Source organism: Oncorhynchus kisutch, linkage group LG19, assembly GCF_002021735.2.
Source record: "Oncorhynchus kisutch isolate 150728-3 linkage group LG19, Okis_V2, whole genome shotgun sequence".
NCBI lineage: Eukaryota > Metazoa > Chordata > Actinopteri > Salmoniformes > Salmonidae > Oncorhynchus > Oncorhynchus kisutch.
In genome coordinates, this window is record NC_034192.2 from 48,366,333 (window position 1) to 48,376,008 (window position 9,676).

The window sequence follows — 9,676 nt, forward strand, 5'->3', positions numbered from 1 at the left end:
ACTCTCGTAGCGAAATTGTAGTTAACTGATATCGCGATGATTTTTTTATTAATTTCACTGGGCAAGTCAGTTAAAAGAACACATTCTCATTTACAATGAAGGCCTACACCGGCCAAACCCGGACGAGGCTGAGCCAACTGTGCGCCGCCCTATGGAACTCCCAATCACGGCCAGTTGTGATACAGCCTGGAATCGAACCAGTGTGTCTGTAGTGACGCCTCAACCACTGAGATGCAGTGCCCTGGACCGATGCGCCACTCGGGAGCCCAAATGTGTTACAATCGCGCTATCCTGTGTATGTAACAATAAACAGATAAATAAATAATGATGTAACTATCAAATAATCTACCCAGGGCCTAAAATGCTGGTAGATTGACGATTCCACCAGCCACGTTGGTGGGTGGTCAGGGGTTCACAGTGAAAGCATTTCACTCGCATTTGTGAATAAAACAAATAGTAAAGTATGCTTACATTTTTTGTGAAAAATATTTCTGACGTTATGTTTCATAGCTGGTAAATTAATCTCAGAGTCAAAGAACTACAAATCCCATTCCACCTCGCGCTGCAACACTGCCTTGTAGGGGTCTGTGCGTACATACAGCTGAGTGAGTGAAATAGGCATTCAAGTTGGTCTAATTTACTTGAAACGAATGTCTACTGAAGTAAGACTTTGTGCTTGTGTTTCTTGGTTATTTCCATTGTTTTGTTCACAAGATAGATTATTCAACGTTCGAAATTCAACTGCTAGGAAAGAGAAATGAACACTTCCGCTAGTAGATCTAGCTGGTCTGTCATAATATAAAAGAGGCAGTAGATCTAGCTGGTCTGTCATAATATAAATGAGACAGTTGTTCTAGCTGGTCTGTTATGATATAAAAGAGGCAGTAGATCTAGCTGGTCTATCATAATATAATTGAGGCAGTAGATCTAGCTGGTCTGTCATAATATTAATGAGAAAGTAGACCTAGCAGGTCTATCATAATATATTAGAGACTGTAGATGTAGCTGGTCTGTCATAATATAATAGAGACAGTAAATCTAGCTGGTCTGTCATAATATAAATGAGACAGTAGATCTAGCTGGTCTGTCATAATATAAATGAGACAGTAGATCTAGCTGGTCTGTCATAATATAATTGAGGCAGTAGATATAACTGGTCTGTCATAATATAAATGAGACAGTAGATCTAGCTGGTATTTCGTAGTATAATTGAAACAGTAGATATAGCTGGTCTGCCATAATATAAATGAGACAGTAGATCTAGCTGGTCTGTCATAATATAAAAGAGGCAGTAGATCTAGCTGGTCTGTCAAATTAAATAGAGACAGTAGAAGTAGCTGGTAAGTCATAATATAATAGAGACAGTATTTCAAGCTGGTCTTTCGTTATATAATTGAGACCATAGATATAGCTGGTCTGCCATAATATAATTGAGAGAGTAGATCTAGCTGGTCTTTCATAATATAATTGAGACCTTAGATCTAGCTGGTCTGTCATAATATAATAGAGACAGTAGATATAGCTGGTCTGCCATAGTTTTATTGAGACAGTAATTCTAGCTGGTCTGTCATAATATAAAAGAGGCAGTAGATCTAGCTGGTCTGTCATAATATAATTGAGGGAGCGGATATAACTGGTCTGTCATAATATAAATGAGACAGTAGATCTAGCTGGTATTTCGTAGTATAATTGAAACAGTAGATATAGCTGGTCTGCCATAATATAAATGAGACAGTAGATCTAGCTGGTCTGTCATAATATAAACGAGGCAGTAGATCTAGCTGGTCTGTCAAATTAAATAGAGACAGTAGAAGTAGCTGGTAAGTCATAATATAATAGAGACAGTATTTCAAGCTGGTCTTTCATTATATAATTGAGACCATAGATATAGCTGGTCTGCCATAATATAATTGAGAGAGTAGATCTAGCTGGTCTTTCATAATATAATTGAGACCTTAGATCTAGCTGGTCTGTCATAATATAATAGAGACAGTAGATATAGCTGGTCTGCCATAGTTTTATTGAGACAGTAATTCTAGCTGGTCTGTCATAATATAAAAGAGGCAGTAGATCTAGCTGGTCTGTCATAATATAATTGAGGGAGCGGATCTATCTGGTCTTTCATAATATAATAGAGACAGTAGATCTAGTTGGTCTGTCAGAATTTAATAGAGACAGTAGATCTAGCTGGGCGGTCATAATATAATAGAGACAGTAGTTCTAGCTGGTCTGCCATAATATAATTGAGACAGTAGATCTAGCTGGTCTGTCATAATATAATAGAGACAGTAGATCTAGCTGGTGTGTCATAATATAATAGAGACAGTAGATCTAGTTGGTCTGTCAGAATTTAATAGAGAGAGTAGTTCTAGCTGGTCTGCCATAATATAATTGAGACAGTAGATCTAGCTGGGTTGTCATAATATAATAGAGGCAGTAGATCTAGCTGGTGTGTCATAATAAAATAGAGACATTAGTTCTAGCTGGTCTGCTATAATATAATAGAGACAGTAGATCTAGTTGGTCTGTCAGAATTTAATAGAGACAGTAGATCTAGCTGAGCGGTCATAATATAATAGAGACAGTAGTTCTAGCTGGTCTGTCATAATATAATAGAGAGAGTGGATCTTGCTGGTGTGCCATAATATAATTGAGAGAGTAGAACTGGCATGTCTATCATAATATATTAGAGGCTGTAGATGTAGCTGGTCTGTCATAATATAGTAGAGACAGCAGATCTAGCTTGTCTGCCATAATACAATAGAGACAGTAGTTCTAGCTGGTCTGTCATAATATAAAAGAGGCAGTAGATCTAGCTGGTCAGTCATCAGTTAATTGAAGCCAAAAATGTAGCTGGTCTGTCATTACATAGTAGAGACAGTAAATCTAGCTGGTCTGTCAAAATACACTAGAGACAGTAAATCCAGCTGGTCTTCCATAATGTAATTGAGAGAGTAGATCTAGCTGGTCTGCCATAATATAAAATAGGCAGTAGATCTAGCTTGTCTGTCATAATATAATAGAGACAGTAGATCTAGCTGGTCTGTCAGAATTTAATAGAGACAGTAGATCTAGCTGGTCTGTCATAATATTAATGAGAAAGTAGACCTAGCAGGTCTATCATAATATATTAGAGACTGTAGATGTAGCTGGTCTGTCATAATATAATAGAGACAGTAAATCTAGCTGGTCTGTCATAATATAAATGAGACAGTAGATCTAGCTGGTCTGTCATAATATAAATGAGACAGTAGATCTAGCTGGTCTGTCATAATATAATTGAGGCAGTAGATATAACTGGTCTGTCATAATATAAATGAGACAGTAGATCTAGCTGGTATTTCGTAGTATAATTGAAACAGTAGATATAGCTGGTCTGCCATAATATAAATGAGACAGTAGATCTAGCTGGTCTGTCATAATATAAAAGAGGCAGTAGATCTAGCTGGTCTGTCAAATTAAATAGAGACAGTAGAAGTAGCTGGTAAGTCATAATATAATAGAGACAGTATTTCAAGCTGGTCTTTCGTTATATAATTGAGACCATAGATATAGCTGGTCTGCCATAATATAATTGAGAGAGTAGATCTAGCTGGTCTTTCATAATATAATTGAGACCTTAGATCTAGCTGGTCTGTCATAATATAATAGAGACAGTAGATATAGCTGGTCTGCCATAGTTTTATTGAGACAGTAATTCTAGCTGGTCTGTCATAATATAAAAGAGGCAGTAGATCTAGCTGGTCTGTCATAATATAATTGAGGGAGCGGATATAACTGGTCTGTCATAATATAAATGAGACAGTAGATCTAGCTGGTATTTCGTAGTATAATTGAAACAGTAGATATAGCTGGTCTGCCATAATATAAATGAGACAGTAGATCTAGCTGGTCTGTCATAATATAAAAGAGGCAGTAGATCTAGCTGGTCTGTCAAATTAAATAGAGACAGTAGAAGTAGCTGGTAAGTCATAATATAATAGAGACAGTATTTCAAGCTGGTCTTTCATTATATAATTGAGACCATAGATATAGCTGGTCTGCCATAATATAATTGAGAGAGTAGATCTAGCTGGTCTTTCATAATATAATTGAGACCTTAGATCTAGCTGGTCTGTCATAATATAATAGAGACAGTAGATATAGCTGGTCTGCCATAGTTTTATTGAGACAGTAATTCTAGCTGGTCTGTCATAATATAAAAGAGGCAGTAGATCTAGCTGGTCTGTCATAATATAATTGAGGGAGCGGCTCTATCTGGTCTTTCATAATATAATAGAGACAGTAGATCTAGTTGGTCTGTCAGAATTTAATAGAGACAGTAGATCTAGCTGGGCGGTCATAATATAATAGAGACAGTAGTTCTAACTGGTCTGCCATAATATAATTGAGACAGTAGATCTAGCTGGTCTGTCATAATATAATAGAGACAGTAGATCTAGCTGGTGTGTCATAATATAATAGAGACAGTAGATCTAGTTGGTCTGTCAGAATTTAATAGAGAGAGTAGTTCTAGCTGGTCTGCCATAATATAATTGAGACAGTAGATCTAGCTGGGTTGTCATAATATAATAGAGGCAGTAGATCTAGCTGGTGTGTCATAATAAAATAGAGACATTAGTTCTAGCTGGTCTGCTATAATATAATAGAGACAGTAGATCTAGTTGGTCTGTCAGAATTTAATAGAGACAGTAGATCTAGCTGAGCGGTCATAATATAATAGAGACAGTAGTTCTAGCTGGTCTGTCATAATATAATAGAGAGAGTGGATCTTGCTGGTGTGCCATAATATAATTGAGAGAGTAGATCTGGCATGTCTATCATAATATATTAGAGGCTGTAGATGTAGCTGGTCTGTCATAATATAGTAGAGACAGCAGATCTAGCTTGTCTGCCATAATACAATAGAGACAGTAGTTCTAGCTGGTCTGTCATAATATAAAAGAGGCAGTAGATCTAGCTGGTCAGTCATCAGTTAATTGAAGCCAAAAATGTAGCTGGTCTGTCATTACATAGTAGAGACAGTAAATCTAGCTGGTCTGTCAAAATACACTAGAGACAGTAAATCCAGCTGGTCTTCCATAATGTGATTGAGAGAGTAGATCTAGCTGGTCTGCCATAATATAAAATAGGCAGTAGATCTAGCTTGTCTGTCATAATATAATAGAGACAGTAGATCTAGCTGGTCTGTCAGAATTTAATAGAGACAGTAGATCTAGCTGGTCTGTCATAATATTAATGAGAAAGTAGACCTAGCAGGTCTGTCATAATATATTAGAGACTGTAGATGTAGCTGGTCTGGCATAATATAGAAGATACAGTAAATTTAGCTGGTCTGTCATAATATAGTAGAGTCAGTAGATGTAGCATGTCTGTGATAATGTAATAGAGACAGTAGTTCTAGCTGGTCTTTCGTAATATAATTGAGACAGTAGATCTAGCTGGTCTGCCATAATATAATTGAGACAGTAGATCTAGCTTTTCTGTCATGATATAAAAGAGGCAGTAGATCTAGCTGGTCTGTCATAATATAATTGAGGGAGCAGATATAGCTGGTCTGTCATAATATAAATGAGACAGTAGATCTAGCTGGTCTGTCAAAATTTAATAGAGACAGTAAATCTAGCTGGTCTGTCATAATATAATTTAGACAGTAGTTGTAGCTGGTCTGTCATAATATAATAGAGACAGTAGATCTAGCTGGTCTGTCAGAATTTAATAGAGACAGTCGATCTAGCTGGTCTGTCATAATATAAAAGAGGCAGTAGATCAAGCTGGTTTGTCATAATATTAATGAGAAAGTAGACCTAGCAGGTCTGTCATAATATATTAGAGATGGTAGATGTAGCTGGTCTGTCATAATATAGTAGAGACAGTAGTTCTAGCTGGTCTGCTATAATATAATAGAGACAGTAGATCTAGTTGGTCTGTCAGAATTTAATAGAGACAGTAGTTCTAGCTGGTCTGCTATAATATAATAGAGACAGTAGATCTAGTTGGTCTGTCAGAATTTAATAGAGACAGTAGATCTGGGTGGGTGGTCATAATATAATAGAGACAGTAGTTCTAGCTGGTCTGCCGTAATATAATTGAGAATGTAGATCTAGCTGGTCTGTCATAATTTAATATAGACAGTAGATCTAGCTGGTCTGTCATAATTTAATAGAGACAGTAGATATAGCTGGTCTTTCATAATATAATAGAGACAGCAGATGTAGCTGGTCTGTCATTATATAGTAGAGATAGTAAATCTAGCTGGTCTGTCAAAATATACTAAAGACAGTAAATCTAGCTGGTCTGTCATAATATAATAGAGACAGTAGATCTAGTTGGTCTGTCGTAAGATAATAGAGACAGTGGAACTAGCTGGTCTGTCATAATATAATAGAGACAGTAGATCTAGCTGGTGTGTCATAATATAATAGAGACAGTAGTTCTAGCTGGTCTGCTATAATATAATAGAGACAGTAGATCTAGTTGGTCTGTCAGAATTTAATAGAGACAGTAGTTCTAGCTGGTCTGCTATAATATAATAGAGACAGTAGGTCTAGTTGGTTTGTCATAATTTAATAGAGACAGTAGATCTAGTTGGTCTGCCATAATATAATTGAGACAGTAGATCTAGCTGGTCTGTCATAAGATAATAGAGACAGTGGAACTAGCTGGTCTGTCATAATATAATAGAGACAGTAGATCTAGCTGGTGTGTCATAATATAATAGAGACAGTAGTTCTAGCTGGTCTGCTATAATATAATAGAGACAGTAGATCTAGTTGGTCTGTCAGAATTTAATAGAGACAGTAGATCTAGCTGGTCTGTCATAATATAAAAGAGTCAGTAGGTCTAGCTGGTCTGTCATAATATAATAGAGAGAGAGTGGATCTTGCTGGTGTGCCATAATATAATTGAGAGAGTAGATCTGGCATGTCTATCATAATATATTAGAGGCTGTAGATGTAGCTGGTCTGTCATAATATAGTAGAGACAGCAGATCTAGCTTGTCTGCCATAATACAATAGAGACAGTAGTTCTAGCTGGTCTGTCATAATATAAAAGAGGCAGTAGATCTAGCTGGTCAGTCATCATTTAATTGAGGCCAAAAATGTAGGTGGTCTGTCATTACATAGTAGAGACAGTAAATCTAGCTGGTCTGTCAAAATACACTAGAGACAGTGAATCCAGCTGGTCTTCTATAATGTAATTGAGAGAGTAGATCTAGCTGGTCTGCCATAATATAAAATAGGCAGTAGATCTAGCTTGTCTGTCATAATATAATAGAGACAGTAGATCTAGCTGGTCTGTCAGAATTTAATAGAGACAGTAGATCTGGGTGGGTGGTCATAATATAATAGAGACAGTAGTTCTAGCTGGTCTGCCGTAATATAATTGAGAATGTAGATCTAGCTGGTCTGTCATAATTTAATATAGACAGTAGATCTAGCTGGTCTCTCATAATTTAATAGAGACAGTAGATATAGCTGGTCTTTCATAATATAATAGAGACAGCAGATGTAGCTGGTCTGTCATTATATAGTAGAGATAGTAAATCTAGCTGGTCTGTCAAAATATACTAAAGACAGTAAATCTAGCTGGTCTGTCATAATATAATAGAGACAGTAGATCTAGTTGGTCTGTCGTAAGATAATAGAGACAGTGGAACTAGCTGGTCTGTCATAATATAATAGAGACAGTAGATCTAGCTGGTGTGTCATAATATAATAGAGACAGTAGTTCTAGCTGGTCTGCTATAATATAATAGAGACAGTAGATCTAGTTGGTCTGTCAGAATTTAATAGAGACAGTAGTTCTAGCTGGTCTGCTATAATATAATAGAGACAGTAGGTCTAGTTGGTCTGTCATAATTTAATAGAGACAGTAGATCTAGTTGGTCTGCCATAATATAATTGAGACAGTAGATCTAGCTGGTCTGTCATAAGATAATAGAGACAGTGGAACTAGCTGGTCTGTCATAATATAATAGAGACAGTAGATCTAGCTGGTGTGTCATAATATAATAGAGACAGTAGTTCTAGCTGGTCTGCTATAATATAATAGAGACAGTAGATCTAGTTGGTCTGTCAGAATTTAATAGAGACAGTAGATCTAGCTGGGCGGTCATAATATAATAGAGACAGTAGTTCTAGCTGGTCTGCCATAATATAATTGAGACAGTAGATCTAGCTGGTCTGTCATAATATAAAAGAGTCAGTAGGTCTAGCTGGTCTGTCATAATATAATAGAGAGAGTGGATCTTGCTGGTGTGCCATAATATAATTGAGAGAGTAGATCTGGCATGTCTATCATAATATATTAGAGGCTGTAGATGTAGCTGGTCTGTCATAATATAGTAGAGACAGCAGATCTAGCTTGTCTGCCATAATACAATAGAGACAGTAGTTCTAGCTGGTCTGTCATAATATAAAAGAGACAGTAGATCTAGCTGGTCAGTCATCATTTAATTGAGGCCAAAAATGTAGCTGGTCTGTCATTACATAGTAGAGACAGTAAATCTAGCTGGTCTGTCAAAATACACTAGAGACAGTGAATCCAGCTGGTCTTCCATAATGTAATTGAGAGAGTAGATCTAGCTGGTCTGCCATAATATAAAATAGGCAGTAGATCTAGCTTGTCTGTCATAATATAATAGAGACAGTAGATCTAGCTGGTCTGTCAGAATTTAATAGAGACAGTAGATCTAGCTGGTCTGTCAGAGTTTAATAGAGACAATAGATGTAGCTGGTCTGTCATAATATTAATGAGAAAGTAGACCTAGCAGGTCTGTCATAATATATTAGAGACTGTAGATGTAGCTGGTCTGGCATAATATAGAAGATACAGTAAATTTAGCTGGTCTGTCATAATATAGTAGAGTCAGTATATGTAGCATGTCTGTGATAATGTAATAGAGACAGTAGTTCTAGCTGGTCTTTCGTAATATATTTGAGACAGTAGATCTAGCTGGTCTGTCATAATATAATTGAGACAGTAGATCTAGCTGTTCTGTCATGATATAAAAGAGGCAGTAGATCTAGCTGGTCTGTCAAAATTTAATAGATACAGTAAATCTAGCTGGTCTGTCATAATATAATTTAGACAGTAGTTGTAGCTGGTCTGTCATAATATAATAGAGACAGTAGATCTAGCTGGTCTGTCAGAATTTAATAGAGACAGTCGATCTAGCTGGTCTGTCAGAATTTAATAGAGACAGTAGATCTAGCTGGTCTGTCATAATATAAAAGAGGCAGTAGATCAAGCTTGTTTGTCATAATATTAATGAGAAAGTAGACCTAGCAGGTCTGTCATAACATATTAGAGATGGTAGATGTAGCTGGTCTGTCATAATATAGTAGAGACAGTAGTTCTAGCTGGTCTGCTATAATATAATAGAGACAGTAGATCTAGTTGGTCTGTCAGAATTTAATAGAGACAGTAGTTCTAGCTGGTCTGCTATAATATAATAGAGACAGTAGATCTAGTTGGTCTGTCAGAATTTAATAGAGACAGTAGATCTAGGTGGGCGGTCATAATATAATAGAGACAGTAGTTCTAGCTGGTCTGCCGTAATATAATTGAGAATGTAGATCTAGCTGGTCTGTCATAATATAATAGAGACAGTAGATCTAGTTGGTGTTTCATAATATAATAGAGACAGTAGTTCTAGCTGGTCTGCCATAAT